The sequence below is a fragment of the Corvus cornix genome, chromosome 11, assembly GCF_000738735.6.
Source record: "Corvus cornix cornix isolate S_Up_H32 chromosome 11, ASM73873v5, whole genome shotgun sequence".
Classification (NCBI taxonomy): Eukaryota; Metazoa; Chordata; class Aves; order Passeriformes; family Corvidae; genus Corvus; species Corvus cornix.
Window position 1 is genome coordinate 5,508,943 of NC_046341.1, and position 16,714 is coordinate 5,525,656.

The 16,714-nt window shown below is 42.2% G+C and overlaps 1 long non-coding RNA gene across 1 annotated transcript; it reads left to right on the plus strand.

Annotated features, from left to right (window-relative positions):
* Positions 1-3,044: 3,044 nt before the first annotated feature.
* Positions 3,045-15,304, plus strand: LOC109145166. The gene is made up of 2 exons (XR_002046436.2): positions 3,045-5,213; positions 5,522-15,304. It is a non-coding gene; the product is annotated as an uncharacterized LOC109145166 (long non-coding RNA).
* The last annotated feature ends 1,410 nt before the right edge of the window (positions 15,305-16,714 follow it).

Here is a 16,714-nt window from a genome sequence, read left to right on the forward strand (position 1 = left end):
CTATCATGCTTTCATCTGCTTAAGCCTTAAATTTCTACTGCCCTGAGGAAGACTTTGATTAGGGCTCCATACAGTGCCAGAGATGGAAGGTTTATGCAGCTGGGGGTTTCTAGCAAAACATCAGAAGCTTTAGGGTTTCTCTTTGCTCCTGAGAAATGCTGCTGGCAGAAGAACAGGTTCTCAGAGTCAGACTGACAGAAAAATTACTGACACCTCTAAGAAACCAGGTAGGGACTGCAGTTTTGACCTGATGAGGATTTTAACATCAAGATTCCCATGAAAGCCATGTGAAGTCAATGGAGATACTTCCACTGATTTCTAAGGACTGTGAGGTATACCCCATAGGGTAATGATCTCACAGGCTCTTCACAACCTGTCTTAGATGGATTTGAACAGCAGATCTGTGCTAAAGGGAAAGGGGGCACGATTCCCTTTCCCTCTGAGGAGGAGAGAAGGTGCAGAGTATGCAGCTGTGGGCTTATCTACAGCTTGGTGTGGCCACAGGGCAGGGACTACCCACTGCAGGGAGCTATGAGGGATGTGCCACCTGCCCAGACATTTGTGCCCACGAAGGCTCACCCTGAGTGAAGTGTGCTGCAGTGGAGTGACCTGGAGTCACCAGTGCTTTGGAGCCCATCATGGGCTGTGCAATGCAGGGGTGGAGGCCACAGTATCTTGAGTCCCAGTCTCTCTTCTGCCAGGGGGAAAACAGGTCTTTAGAGGCTGAGGGGTGGTACCAGACCAGCGTCCACATGCCCAGCCTGTGGAGGTCTGTTCCTTCAGGCAGGAATCACATGAGATAGTTGAGTTGAAATTGGGAGAAACTGCTCCAGCAGCTCTCTGTGATAGGGTGTAAAGTTTCATTTCTAACATCTAGAACCTGCACTCGACTGCACTTGAGAGAAGCCACCTGTTCAGCTCTGGGCACTGTCATCAGGGCCAGGATTCACCTCCCAGAATTAGCAGCCAATGTCAGGATTTCGGTGTGCCAGGCAGTAAAGGGGTCCCTTCTCCAAACATCTGCCCCCAGCACCCCACTAGAAGAGAAAAATATGAGCACAGGGAATTAAAGTGACAGCCCCTGACATCTGGCATATGTTACTGTCTCTGAGGCTGATTTAACTGGGCAGCAGGTAGAAAAGACAAATATTCACTAGAGAAGCTGGAGAAATGGAGGCAAGGCAGAATGAGATAAAACCTCTCCGAGAGAGTGTTTTACAGTGTGGTTCCTTGGGGGGCTGGGAAGGAAGGAGAAAGTTCACCATAAATGGAAAAAGGCTTGAACTATAATTAATTTACCTTGTCTGAGCTTTTTACCACATTTCCATGCATGAGAAAAAAATGCACCAAAACTCACATGTTCTTTATTTTTTAAGTACACAAGAGATAAATGGCTCACAACAGATTAATTTGGCCATATATTTGCTCAGACTGTGGAAGGGCTTGTGATGGACTTCAGCTTCAGATGAAATAATTAACCCAGACTGAAAGGGCATTTATTGGAAAGGCAATATGGAAAAAGAGGTTGCTGCTGTCTGATCTGCCTGACTCCTGCAAATTAACAACTTAAAGGCGAGGTTTTCTTGGAAATCTGTAGGAAGGAGCTAAGCTCCACTGCTTGCACTGAGCCAAATGGGCTTCAGGAGCAATGAAGGCAGCTCCCTTCCCAAGGCTGCTGGTCACTCAAAGTTGATCTGGGATGTGACAATCAACCCAGGTTCTCTCTGGCTCATACTTTGCCAAAAAGAGGTTGGGGAATCAGCCTATTTTTACTGTTTCTAGCACCAGCTGTAGGAGATCCCAGCTCAGTTGCCTGTGTGGGTTCTGCATGCCTGTACCAAATGTAATTTGTCCTCTCACAGTGGTGTCGGCAGCAGAAGAGACACTGAAAGATTTGATCAGCCTGAAGCCAGAACTCACATAATCACTTTTGCTATGTAGAAACTAAAGTTGATAAAAATGACAGGATTCCAGTGAAGGTCTGAAATGTCCCCAGGTTCAAGGATTCTTGGATTGAGGGCTGGAGTCTGCTAGGAACTCGAGGTTAAATTTTGCTCTTTCCCCTTTGTAGTGTTGACCATACAGAAGAAAAATACTTGGAAGGAAGCAAAGTATATGTATATATACTTCTGCAGCCTAAGAGCTGGTTTCAGTCCTGCATACTTTTATGTAGAACTCAATAAAATGCATTTGCAAACATAATTACAGATGCATCAATGTCCTCTAATAATGGATTATATAAAGCCTGTTACGAAGTGCATTCATATCAACTTCTTGGCGAATTATACTACCTGCTATAACCAGGTGTTATAAAAACAATTACGGGTCTATGGGAATTACTGACACAAACTATGTACCCTTTAAATGAAATACGATTTCAGGTAGCTGTAAAAGGTGCTGTAGAGGGTGGTGGAGCTATTTTGGACATCCTGGAGCCAGCAGAACAGGAGAAGAAGCAGTTCTTGGGGAAAGCATGGTGATAAATGGTGCTTCAATGTGCGTTGGCTGACTCTTGGCTCGAGGCCTACAGGTTGATCCAGCTGTCCTTGTGTGCCACAATATTTTGTCCTGGTTTGTAGTCCCGAATTCCCATCAAAATATGCAGCAATTTGCTCACCTAAGTAATGAATGAAAAATAGTTAAGACCCTAGTCCTGAATTATTACCAAGCATTTATGAAGTTTCTTCAATTTGCTGGATTCCCACATGAAGGCTTTATTTGAAGCCTTTTCAGTTGAATGGAAATTTACTGTTGAATTGGGCAATCTCTGGATAAAGTCTTGGTTTAATTTTGTGAGATTATTTCTTTAGGGCAGAAGGGATGTTATTCTGAGTTATTAGGTTGAGTATTTTGCTGTATCATGAGAAAAACAAATGGATTTCTTCTTCTACTTCCTCATCACTAAAAACAGCCTCTAGTAAAAGATAAGCAGAACCAGTACAGATAGAAAGGAAGCCCCTTCCCTTTTCTCTCTGCACTGAACCTTTACCCAAAGGTTTTTTTTTTTTTTTTTTTTGTATGGTTCCTGTTGTTGTTCATATATTTCCTAGTTCTGCCTAGGACATGGAGCACAGTCACAACCACACAAGTTCCCATCATCATGTTTCTTTGCTATTCAGAAAAAATCTTCCCCAGTCCATTTGTTTTTGCAATAACGGATGTTTGGGCAGTGTGAGAAAGCAAAGAGTGTGTGGACCATGGGTGTCACATCAGTGAACTGCAGTTCAGTTTAAGAATGGAGCTGCAGAAACACACTCCTCAGTATACCAGATGCAAGTTTTTGAGGGTGAAACACACCATGCAGCAGGCCCAAAGCCCAGCTCTCTGGAACCAAGGACCTGCTTGCAAATGAGTGACATGCCCTTTCAAGCAGCTTTCCTGCATATTTTCCGTATGAAATCCAAGTAGATTATGGTGCATAACCACTGTTATGCAGACGTGAGATTGGGATGCAGCTGGGACATATGCTTAGACACAGAAATTGAGATTTATTTCCATGTAAGCAGCTACCCTGATAATTTGCAAGTACATCTTTCCTCCAAGGACCTGAAAGCACTTCACAAATATTGTTGGAGGCTCAGAATGTTCTTGCACTTAAATAAACTCGTTGTTAGAGAGGTTAAGTGATTTATTTGAGGTTTCTCAGTAAATCAGAGGTAGAGGTAGGAAGTGAAACAAGATCATGACTGCAAATGACATCCTTTAACCTTTGGAGGTGCTACTGTGTACAAAGGCCTGACCCCACCAGCCTTACTCATATGAGCAGTGTCTCTGAAGTTAATGGGATGACTGGCATGAGAAAAGGGCTGCAATATTTGCCTCTTTAGGCCTTTCTCTGTGAAGTGTTTAATATTTCCCCAGAGGTACGTTTGGCTTCACCTTCTACAGAGTGTCTTATAGCAACAACAACAACAACAGCAACAGAAAAGTCAAATCCATTTTCTTCCTTTAGCGCGTAAAATCAGGATCCAAGGCGAGCACTCTCTCTGGGCAGGCGCTAAGCCACGGGGACCTGAAGAGAGTTGGTGTTTCTTGGAAATGGGCTTTGACTTCTCTGCTTGTCTCTTTCACAGGAAAGTAAGAGATTTTGGGACACAGTATGGACCTGCACATTTCCTAGCTGGTAGAAAAAAACATAGTCCATATTTCTTCTCAGCAAAAGTTTGGCACTACCCCAACTTCAGCAATCACAAAGACTAATATGTAAGAAAGACTGCACTAAAAATACAACGTAAAAATATATCCTTAATAAAATGAAACCAGAATTCCCAAATTCATTTTTCTTTCTCTGCAGAAAAAAAAAGGGTTGTGGCTACAAGCCACTTTTTGCCTATTTAAGTCTCTGTGCTTCTTATTCCACTTCTTTAACAGGCTTGAAATGAATGAAGAGGTAGCAGACACGAGAGTGACATAGGCAGTAAATTATGTAAGTTCTATAAATGCGTGGCAATGGCAAGCAGGTTTCAATGCTAATGCAGCCGGCAGAGATTTCTGCCATTAGGGAAGAAAGGAGGGAACCTGCAGCATCTGAAGAGAAATGGGCTCAGTGAGTCCAGCGCCTGCTCCAGCCTGCAGAGAGGGGAGCCTGCCACATTCAGGAAAGGGGAAACGACTCCTGAAACGTGCACAAGTGACAATTCCCCGTAGCTTGAACTTTGATGACAAAGGGAAAGAGATCATTAACTGTGAGGGAGGAGAGTTTGTGGAAGAGAGAAGAGAAAAGGGGAAAAAAAAAAAAACGCTCTTTAACTCTGGAGTTTTTAAAAGTGCCCTTGTTTGTTTTCTTGGCAGAGGAGCGGAGCGTTTGGCACCCATCCTTGGAAGGTGGCCCAGCTGTACAAACGCTGGGGTTGGCCCTTTCCACGCTGTTGCTAAGCTGATGGCCCAATAGCCGGCGGGGCTCTCCACACCCCACCCGTGCTCCGGCCGCATCCAGGCTCCAGCCCGCCTGTATTAAAGGCTTCTTTTCTCCCACTCGCTAATAATAATAATTCAAGGAAAAAAAAAAAAAAGGAAAAAAAGAAAAAAAGAAGAAGCCAAAAAAGTGCCGAGTTTATGCAAGCAAACCCTCCCCAGCTCTTGCCAGGAGCTGAGCAGAGGGGAGCTGGGGAGCACCAGCCCGTACCCGGCTCCCGCTGGGATGGATGGGGCTCAGCGCTGGGCTCTGGTCGGACTCGTTCTGCGCTCCCTCCCTCTACTCCCACAGCCTCAAGGTATAGGGCAGAAACAAAGGGATTTTTCTCCCCCCCCCCCGCCCCTTTCCTCCTTTTTTCTTTTTTAATAACTTTATCAACTCCGAACCCCAGGATGATTTGTGTGTTTCATACTCTCTCTGTGCTTTTACTCTTGGTTAGAACTTGGATCCTTTCCATTTCTCAGTTAAAAACTCTTTTTTTTCTTTTTCTTTTCTTTTTTTTCCCCCTCTCTCTTTCCCCCAGTTGTTTGTGGTTTTGCATGAAAGGGCACTGTTAACTCCTTCAGCGCCCGGTTGGAAAGGGCTCTCTTGGCTCTGCTGTTTTAGGTATTTCTGGAAGAGCAGAATAAAGTGCTGGGTTTCAAAAACACAGACTGAAGAAAGGACAGCAGTGATGGAAAAGATTCACTCTGAAACCGCTGCTGTAAGTTAACCCCAGCTAGAAAAGCAGAGCCCCTGTTATGGACTTACAAGAGGCCTCACCAGTCCTGCAAGGCACAGGATGAGGCCATTCCGAGCTGGTGCTCAAAAGCATCGATTTAAGGGGCAGAAGGTGAGAGGTTTGGTAAAAGCATGGGAGGCGGTGACTGTCCTGGCTGCTCCACACAGAGAGGGGAGCCAGGCCACCACATGCTACTGCTGGACAGGGCTAACACCCCTTCCTGGCTCAGCATGTGCACGAAGCCTTGCTTTTGGGTGAAAAACTGGGAATTCGGGGGTTTTTTGCTGCGTAACTACAATATAAGCAAAAGGTGCAGTTTTGCACCGAGGTTGTGTTAAATGCCATGTGGCTGAACAGGAAGTCCTCAACACACCAGGACACCTATAAATCATGGGAAAAGCTGGGCAAGTTCTTGCTGGAAGTTGTAAAACGTAGAGGATTAATTTTCCCTGTTGTCCATAGGAGATGAAAGACTGGGAAGTTGGCATCTGTCACTTAAATCACTTTTTTTGCCCTCCTCATCTACAGTTGCAGCTGCAGACAGTGGGGATGGTCTCTCTCCCGTGGGGAGGCTGGGCTGGGTACGCATGTCCACGCCTGCACTGCTCCAAGAGCTTTCCCAGCTGAAGTCCTGGAGCTTTGAGGGAATGCTAGAAACAGGGATGACTTCAATACTTGGCAGCAGCTAGGATAAGTTATCTTTTTCCTTTAAAATAGAGCATGTTACGCAAGCAGGTTTTATTATAATTATGAGTATTTATTATTTCTGTAGATTATAAAATAATCTTCTTGGAAGCAATAGGAATGTAAATTTAGTATTTCATGCTATTTGTGAATTAAATAACACAGCATTTCTTGTACACCTTCTCAAAGCTCATGAAAAATCCCCTCATATTTGCACACCCTGTGGTAATTAGCAAGTAGTACTTTTCATTTTTTAGACTTTAAAAAAATCTTTCTGTATTGGTTAAAACAAGTGCTTATTTTTTCCAACATCCTCCCCAGTATGATTGCTGTTCCTGAATGTTTCTGAATGTTTCTACGCATGTTACCATGTATGTTTGTTTTGCCTGTTAGTTCGGTTTTGTAGAACAAATGTAGAAAACGAAAATATAGATTTTTAACCGCAACAAGATTCCCTGCAGACAGGATTTTTTTGTACAGCTATAGAAATGCAGCAGCTCAGAGGAAGAGCACAGCATGTAATTTTACATATATCACAGCCCTTTTTTATTACTCTTACCACAGCAGCTGAATGGAGAATTACAGAAACTATGTCCCTGATTCTGTAAAGATTTTAAAAAGAGGCTTAACTTTAGGCATACAGGTAACTTCAAAGGGAATTAAGTGAAAATAGAAGATATGAGTATTTCATGACAGATGAATGCATTAGAGAAAATGATCTATACAAAACTTCATCCAGAAGTTCTGGAATTACGTTAATTGACCTTGGTGAGCTAAACAAAAGCTCAGTCGAAATTATTTTCAGAATTTAAACCCAACACTTTTGCAAAATAAAACCCAGTGTAATGGATATTCCTATTACTGTGTATCCGCTGGTTTTCTGTAGGCAAAGGGTGAAATCCAGCACTGCGGAAGGGAGTGGGAGCATTGCCGTTGATTTCACTGATGCCAGAATTTTGCCCAAAACACTTACACTTCCTTTGGCTCTGACTTTTCTTTTATTAACTCTGACATTGGTTTCTGCATCTCTGCTGTCACACTGCATGGGGTGCAAGAGCATTTTAAAATTAACAGTGGGCTTGAGCTGCAGAGCATGGCTCATTGATCAAACCTCTGAATCCATCTGACAGAGTCTGATCAGGTGTTTGATTCCTGCCCAGACACACCTCTTTGCACACTTGCAATTTTGTTGGCACACCTGTTGTGACCAAGGTGGGAAACTTTGTGCATTTAGCAAATCCCAGTCTGGTGGGGCAAACTAAGCATCAATTTTCCTTCACCACGTAGGAGCAAGCTGTGTCAAGTACTGCACATCACTTTATGATCATGCTAAAGCCACTGTGACAACAAGCCACCTCAGCAAGCTGTCATTTTAATGTTTTATCCATTTTCTTTTCGTGTGTGTTCGCTCCACATTCCAGTGAAGCCTCATCTCCCCTGCCCACCGCCATCGGCTACTAGGCTGCAGCAAAGCCCCGTCTCGAACATGTCACATAGAATGAACTGGGAAAACTCCACACAAAACGTTCTGAACGCTGGCTTCCAGAGGAAAATTCCCTCCTGGTCAGAAAGAGAGAAGGATGAGTGAGACAGTGGTAGGTGGCACCTGCACAGGGGCAGCACTCAGCCTCCTGCAGCCAGGATTGTTGTCCTGGTGGTTTTCTGTGGGACACAGATGCAATCTCTGTGTGGCGGCTGCAGTGGGAACCCCTCTGTGCCTCGCTGCCACAGCTCTGTGGGATGCCCGTGCCCATTTATCACTTCAAACTAAGCTGAGCAGCTCCACTGTAATACTGCAAATTACAGGCCTTCTAGATCATCATTTTAAAGCACTTAAGCTTGTGTTGTCTTCTAGCTTTTTATTCATCTAACTAGTTAAGGTTCTGAAGACCTAATCTAGTTCCCATTAAGACAAAAAAGAGGATTCCTTTCCCTGTGAAGTGTTACACCCCAGGAAGCCAAAAACTTTGCTGTCTGCCTTCGACATGTATATCTTACTGGCATTAACAGCTCAACCTATAGATTTTTCTTCATCAGTGGGGAGGTTTTATTCTTATCCCCATTTTACAGGATGAAATCTCTTATCCAGTAAAGTATGTGAGCATGTGCCAGTTTCAACAGAGCTGGTGGAATATTTCCAGGATAGACGGTGTTTGCCAAAAGTGCAATTTGAAGTGGAAAACTATTCACAAATTCTGGTTGAACGTAATGCAGAGTTTTGTCAGAAAGAAAATCAGGGAAAATACTTTTCTCAGGGCAAATGTTTCATTTCAGTATTTTCAAAATAAACTATATAATTTTCACCTTTCTTATACCACTTAATTTTCAAAATTAACCGTTTTTCTTCATTATTATTTTTAAAATAATATGGTCAACTGAATGTTAGACTTCTCAGTAAGGGAGTGAATTGTCACTGCTCAAAGTTTCATTTTGATGGTTTGAAAGGGAGGGTTTGCTCAGCTAGAATGTTTGTTGTTTAAATTTTGATTAAAAAACAGTATGAAAACTTCCATTCTAGATCAAGCAATGCAATCTGGGCTGACCCAAAATGAAACTTTGGGGGGGCTTTTATGTTTGTTCCACCAACACATTGTGTGTTTGAGGTTGAACCTCACCTGGATCATTTTTCCAGTCTGCCGTTCAGCCACCAGGCCGAAGGGAACACGTCTGTACAGCTCCTGCTCCAGCAGTTTAACTGCTCTATTGTTTTCACTTGACTCCTGTGAAACTACCTGTGCTGGGAGTCAGCCACGTGGCTTTGAGTCTCCCTGAATCAATGCCCAAACAAACTTTTGGGAAGTCAATCCAGGTGATGGGCAGAGCCCGGCGGGGAGCCTCGGATTCCTGGCTGGCCCTTTGGTGCTCTGAGTTCAGGACCCTTCTTCTCCAGGTTTGCAGACCTCTCTGCAACACATCTGGGTTAAGAAGGAAGGATGGGGGCTGAAAGGGAATTATTTTCTTTCACAGCCTTCAGTGCTTATGACCCAAATTGGGGAAGTGTGTAAGCTGGAAGAAATGCCTGGGTGGATTTGAAACTGAGATCAGGGCTACATTTTTCAGTGATTCTTATATTAGTTTAAAACGTTCTTCTGCCTCTTATGAGCATAACTTCCTTTAAATAAATACACAGATAACTTCCCCTAGTTGCCAAGAGTTTTCCCATCCTCTTATAATAGCTCCTCATAATAATGCAAAATAAGCAATAAAATAAAAATGAATTGAAATAATTTTGCAATGACTACTTTAACAATTAATCTGTTCAGGGAACAGCAGGAACAACAAAGACATAAATTTAAACATATACCTCTAAATAGCATAATTGCCTTTTAAGTTTCAAACTGTACACACGAAAAAGAATTCCAGCCATCCAAGAGAGAAGGAAACATGATCCAAAGGATGCTTGCTACACACCAAAATATTTTCCACCAAACTAAGTTTTATGAACTTCCCAATGCCAGGCGATATGTATCTGCAGCTCACTCATACTGACTTAATTTGTTGCTCTGTGTGACAAGTTGTAGTCTGATCTAGCCTGACATGCCATGGTATGCACAGCACACATATATCATGATAAGACAGTTGAAAACCAAAGACAAACAGCCCCAAAGAGAGAGTTAAATAGCATGATCCAGTAGGGGCCTGCATCCATCAGAGGGAAGCTATTTGAAATGGCACACCTTCCACTTGCAAGTAAATAAATACTGATTGCATGCAATAGCTGGGAGTGAAGGAGATAACACCGTGTTCCCACGGACAACTTGCTTTCTTCTCCTCCATATGTATCAGTTACATTCTTTCTAATGACATCCTTTTTTATCAGTGTAGTGAAAAAACAGGGTGTCTTGGACTCGCAAACCCCACTGAAATGAGAAGATGGAATCTCTTGCTGCTCACTGGAGAATGAGACGAACCCAGCTGCTACTGCTGCTGTAACACGATGCTCCTGCATCCTCCTTCTGTTCTTTATTACGTTGGTAAAAGCACCAGGAATTCAACTGGCTTCATTTCTGGCCAACTTCAGGTTCCTCTTCTAAGGACAAAATATTTCTGGGCTATAACTGAAGGATTCCTCTGGCAAAGGGGATGACCTCTTCAGTGTTTGAGGTTCTGAGAGAAACTACTGCCCAGCTGTAGCAATGTTAGTTGCATTCCCATTACCAAAAGGCCCAGTAGGAAACAGGTGACTTTTTGTAATTTAGTGAATGAAGGTGTTGGCAATTATGACAAAGAGCTCACTTTGAAGGGGTGGTTATAAGACACAATAAAAACATGTCCATTTCGCTCCTTGTGTCTCAGGTATCACATCTGAGGTGTTTCTGAGGCCCTGGGATGCAGAGGTTTAGAGCATTACACAGATCTGATTTTCATGCCTAGAAAACTGACACACACTAACACAACGGTTTTTATACCTGTATTTGGGCCACAAAAGAATATAAAAACCCAGGCAAACATGGCAGTAATTTGTAACGAATTTTTCAGTTTTCTTTTTATAAAGAGTGGTGTTTTGACCAAGTGAAAGCTGCCTTCACTTTGGTCCCTTTGAGTTCAGCATTGTGAGAGTCTAGCTGAGAAGCTGAGAACTTCAGTTTATCTTAAAGTTTATCTTAAAGTGCTCTTAAAGGTGTGTCTGTGGTGTTGTACTGCCTCACTTTGAGGAGCTGGGATGAAGAACTGAGCACGTGCTGCATCTGCTTAGTGTTTCTACAGACTGTGCAGGATGATCACTCATCCAAAAAGAAACACTTTCCACTCTACATGAGCATCAGTGGAAATGCAGATAGTTTTCAGAGCAGTTCTCTTTTTATCATAGAAAACTGACATTCTCTATGGACCTGCTCCAAACCCTGATCGTGTCAATGAAAGGACTCCCATTGAATTCAGTGTGACTTGGAGTGGTTCCTGAAAATGGGAACAAAGCAGCAAATTTCATAAATCTTCTGATGTGGTCCTTAAAGCTAGAATTCAGACCCCATGGGGCAAAGGTTTGTGATTAGAAAGACGATTTGGCCTCTCTTTCTTCCTGAGTTGAACCATTCAGGCCTCACTGAAGGTTCATTCTTTTAGAAATATCATATGCCAGTCAGCACAGGGGATCATCGGTCTGTTAAATGCTACATTATGCCTTTTACTTTTCATTATGGTATGAGATTTGATTAAGGCAGTCAATGACCCTGTGCTTAGAAGCAGAAGGAAAAAAAAGGGAAAAAAGAAAAAAGCTAATGGAGCCATATAGCTAAAATATGTTGCTGAGAAGTGAAACAATTGAAGGTGTGGAGGAGAGAGGAATTATCACAGCACTGTTGGCACTGAAGTGGTGTTGGGAGGCTTTTACCTGCCATAAAGCATGTGCTGGCACTATTTCATTTTCCACCTTGGCCATAATGCAGACCCTGTTTGTGTAGGAGAGTTTCCCAGCCTGAGAGCAGAGGAGCACATGGATGCCCAGACTCCAGGATCCCAGGCAATGCTCACCAGCAGCTGCTGCTCTCAGCAGCCCAGTGCCTGCTTATGGCTACGCCCCTACACCTTTCCCAGGGAGGTTTCTAAAGGTGCTTAGGAAAATAAAAGGAGTTTTACCTCTATGTCTCTTTGTGCCATTGACAGAAAACCAATTTTATTTCCTTCCCTTCTCTCCCTTTAGACCTTCCCCCAAACTTGGTGCTGCACTTGATGTGTCAGAGCCCACTGGGAAGGAGGGACTGCTCTCTGCACAATTTTCTGTCACAATTCTTTCAACATTTTGACTCAAGGTAGTTTGGCTTTATCACTCCCTGGGTGCACTGTAGGTGCCTGTCTCCTGAGGCTCGTGATGTGAACCATTGTGTTGACATGTGGAGCCTCTTCTCCAAGCTGCTCTGTATAAGTCATTCAACCTTTTGATTAGGAGGTTAATTTGCATGGTACTGTGCGTATTCTTTTACTGGAATATATATACGATGAAATGTATGATGTAAGTTAATCCAAAGCTAAAGAGGCCAATAAAAGCCAGTTCCTTAAGGAGGAAGAAAAAAGAGCAGAGCTCAATGGAAGAAAAGCTTGGTCTCAGTCCAGAGTCCTGACTCATTGTTAGCCTCCAGAGCGTCCTGACTAGCATCAACGTGTCCTGGAAGCAATGTGATTTTCCTACTGTATTAACGAAAAAATAATAAAATGTAATGCTAAAACAATAGGACATACCAGAAAAATTTCCACTGAGGAATGGGGCTCTGTAATAAGCTCATGTCAGAATGATTTCCATCCTGTTTGCAGAATCTGAGCATATGGTGGAGTGACATGACTTTGTGCAGGCTGTGGAGAAGGGAGCAGCTCCTAAAGGTGTGTAGACAGTTTCTTCTGTACCAAGTGCTTCAGAAAGCTGGGAAACAGAATATGAAATATATTTCTATTAATGGGAGCCACCCAGCCAAGAGGGAGCACTAGGAATGTGCTGTATAACTGCAGAGAAATGTTAAGACCTCATGGAAATCTGAAAAATGTTTCAATGGCCTTCTACCCGTGTCTCTCCATAACTATAATCTCAATATATATATATAATTTGGAAGTGACGGCGTCCTGGAAGCTTGACTAGTGTGAGCTCACAGTTATCTTTTGCTTGATCCTGTGAAATAAATTATAAGCAGCAAATCCCAACTGCAGATAAATTCTTCTCCATCTGTTTTCCTATAAGAGAAAAAAATGTAGAATTGCTTTCATGCAACAATTGCACAAGCAAGTCATAAGCTTAGAGACAAAGGAGAAGAAAGCTAGAATGCTTTCTGGTTTAATGCCAAAGATTTTTAAGATAAAAATTCTCTGAAAGTAACTTCAATAAACCAATGACTGTTGAGCTTAAACAAACCTCAAGTCAAGTTACATTCAATTTTACTTAAATATTCCTTAGGAGTAAAAGAAAACATAAATGCACAAACCCAAAATTTTTATGTCTTAATTGTCATCTTTTTCCCACAATGTGTCCTAAACTAAAATGAGGTCATTTGGATTTTGGTAACCAGTCTAAGTACAGTGCAAAATATATTTCAAGGCAGAACAAGAGTTCACATCCCAAAAACAAAGGAGTTAGCAAATATATAAAACTGCATGAGACTGAATGCACTCAATGCCTAGGGAAGTATAGTTTTACCTGTCAGAAACAAAAAAGTTGGTCTGCATCCATTACATAGACATAAAATAATCTCAGCAAGGGCTGCACCACAGCTAAAGCCTGAGAAAATACTGGCTAAACTTAGCAAAAGACTTCCTAAATCAGAGTTGTTCCTAGCAAGGAAAATTTTGCTACATTTAAAAATAAAGCAGGTACAATCCTGTGTGAATCAATAATGTGTGTAGTGACAAAAAAGTGACAAAAGATGCTTATACAGTTATAATTACAGCTTGCAGGTCACTTAAATGCCTTGCATGGACAGTCCATAAAGAGAATACGACCAGGCACTATGAATAAGAGCATGATAAATAGTAAAGATGTAGAAGTAAGGCTAATGAAAAATAAACATTCTTGTTAGGAAGAGAGAGAGCGACAGTAAGAATTAGAGTGATCCGGATTTTCAGGAATACAAGTGAGTGAACACGTACTGCAGACTTTGCATATGAGTATCTGGAAGGGATCTAAAAATCAAAAATAATTAAATGTTTGGTAGTTACATCTGTCCCTCTTTAATCACAGCATGCTTATCTAGAACTTCGTAGGCAGTGAAGACTTTTTTTCCTACTTTCATATTTGTTGTGTTTTTTCGGTTTCTATTAAATATCTACCAGAAGTGCTCTGATCCCACTCGAAATCCAAACCCCCAAAAATGCATGAAGGGAAATAATCCAAATGTCAAATGCAACCACGAGCAGTTAGTCAATCCATCCAAACAAAAGCAATCGAGCCACATCCTTCTCTTTCCTCTCTGGAGACTCACATACATCTAATAATAACCCACCACGGGCACTTCGAGGAAAGGGAAGTGAGGAGGAGCTGTGAGTTTTGACCCCATTCTAGAAAACAAATAGTGTCCAGGCATTTTGGTGAAAGTGCATCAGCTGGTGACATCCCAGTGTAAAAGTTTATGTGAATAATCTGAATTACACACAGAGATCTGGTGGAGCATACAGTGCCACTTGCAACGTGTATGAGCAACTCAAGAGGCTCTAACAACCCCTCTCTGCAACCTCTGAAGTGTTCCTGCTGTCCTGCAAGGGTCTCTCCTGCATGATTTCACATCAAGTTGGTATTGGAAAAGCCATGAAAAAGTAGGATGAGTTTTTCTCCTGATGAGACAGTCCGTTCATGATTCACAGGCACTGGGTCTCCACTGCCCTTGCCCAGGTCCTCCCCAGCAGCAAGGGATGGTAGCAGCACCCGTCTAATTCTCCTGCAGCCCCAACTAAAGTGTGAAATCATAAATGTGCTTTGGCAGGATGTATTTAGGTGACAGTTTTGGGGAAAACACTTGGTTTTCTGTTGACCCTCTTGCATCAAAGACGCTGGCAAGATTAACTGGTGGGTAGTGGCCACAGAGGGAGCAGCTGTGCACTGTCTGGGGATTTCATCTGGCAAACACTTTGTGGAGTTTATTAATCCCCTTGAGCTGACCAGGGCTGCTTTTATGTGTGAAGTTAAATATATGCCTGCTTGCAGGGTGAGGGGCTTTATGTATTTATACCTCATGTCCTTGAAAATCTATCTTTCATATGTCAGTACTTGGTTCGTGTGCCTTATTCCCCTGTATGCTACCCTGAATGTAAGTTCTTTATGAATCTACCTGAAATTGTCTTTTGCAAATGTGTTGGTTTCAGTTTGCAAGAAAGTTGTTCCTCTTTGTACTGCTGGGCATTTCTTTTGTTCATTTTCCTTTGTTAGAGGCTGACAGCATACTGGCTGCAGTTTTCATGTGATCATTCCTGAAATTGCTTCGTGCTTGGACAAATGTGTAGGTGTTCTGTGCAACTTCTTTAAATACTGAGTGAAAACAGTACTTCAAGAATAAAGGAATATACCACAAGATTCTGTTTCTTTCTGCCATTTTTGTCTCTCATTCATCTAATGAGCTTATTTTTACACCCTATCATCTTTCATCCCCCACTCTATATTAACAACTTTTCCCTTGATTTCATTGATTCTCCTTGCCCACAGCGGCCTTTTTTAATAATTTATTCAATATGTTTATTCTTCTGAAAGTACAGGCTGCCAAGAGAGGTTGTGGAATAGTCATCACTGGCTCACCTAGACACCCATCTATTAGGGATTATTTAAGGATAAGGAAATCAATCTTTCTGTGATTCATGAGGAGGAGGGGATGGATTAAATGACCTGGTAGAATAGTCCCCTCTAATTTAAATTATTCTGTTTTGGGTAATGTTTCTTATTTTGTTGGATTTGGGGTTTTGTTGTTGTTGGCCTTTTTCTTTTTTTCTTTTTTTCCCTTTTTTTTTGTTCTAAATTCTTTTTGATCTCAATTTCCTATTTTTTTTTTTTTTTTAAGATAATGTCCTCTTGTGTTCATGTTCTTTGAAAGTATGGAGAATTTGCATGAACCAATTTTTATTAGTTCCCTTGAGAATGTTAAAAACTTCAATTAGGTCACAGTGAAGTCTCTTTTCCAGAGTGAAATTCCTTAATCTTCCTTAATAACTTAAATCTTTGAGAAGTGATGTTGTTCTGCAATGCATTTTCCTCAAAAGTAATTATATACTGGCTAAGTTGCTACATAATAGTCAGGGCTGTGTTGTGCTCTGAGTATAATCAGTCCTTGGGTTTTGTAGAGCCTATTAGCCCTGATGGGCTGGAAACACATGACTGTCAGGATGGAGTTGCAGGCTGGGAGATAGGAATTTCCAGTTTCCAAGACGCCGGCATTTTCTATTTGCACAGGAACCTCTTGCAGTGTAAGCTGATATTCTGCCTGTATTTCTTAGTAGATCTGCTCAATTGTAATTTGGGGATTATTTTAACAACAGCAGGCAAGGAAATCCATGAGGCAAATGTGAGTTAACAGGCTGAGATATGATGCAAGCTCTGCCTTTTGCTTCATGCATGTATTATCATCCTTGCCCAGTGTTTGCTATATTTTCCAGTAGCATGCATCAAGCTGTTTAACACTGTCAGTAATCAAAAGCCAAAATCCCTGTATTGATCCTGGGGCAGTAGGAAGCCAGACTATCTCAAGTCTGGGAGAAACTCCCCTTCGTGGCTGCCTTTGTGCTGTTTCTTCCTTCACTTGTGTCAGCTTTGGGGTCATTGCATAACCACCCCGAAACACTTCTACTTTCTGGAATTAAGGGAAAAGAGCCATCCAAATCCTCTTAAGAAGCTTTGAAAGAGCTGCTTGCTTTCCTGTGTGCGGCAGTGAGAGCACCGTTAGTGCATCGTCGGGAGCAGGAGCAGCTCTGTTTCGTTTCCTTGGCCTCTGTTT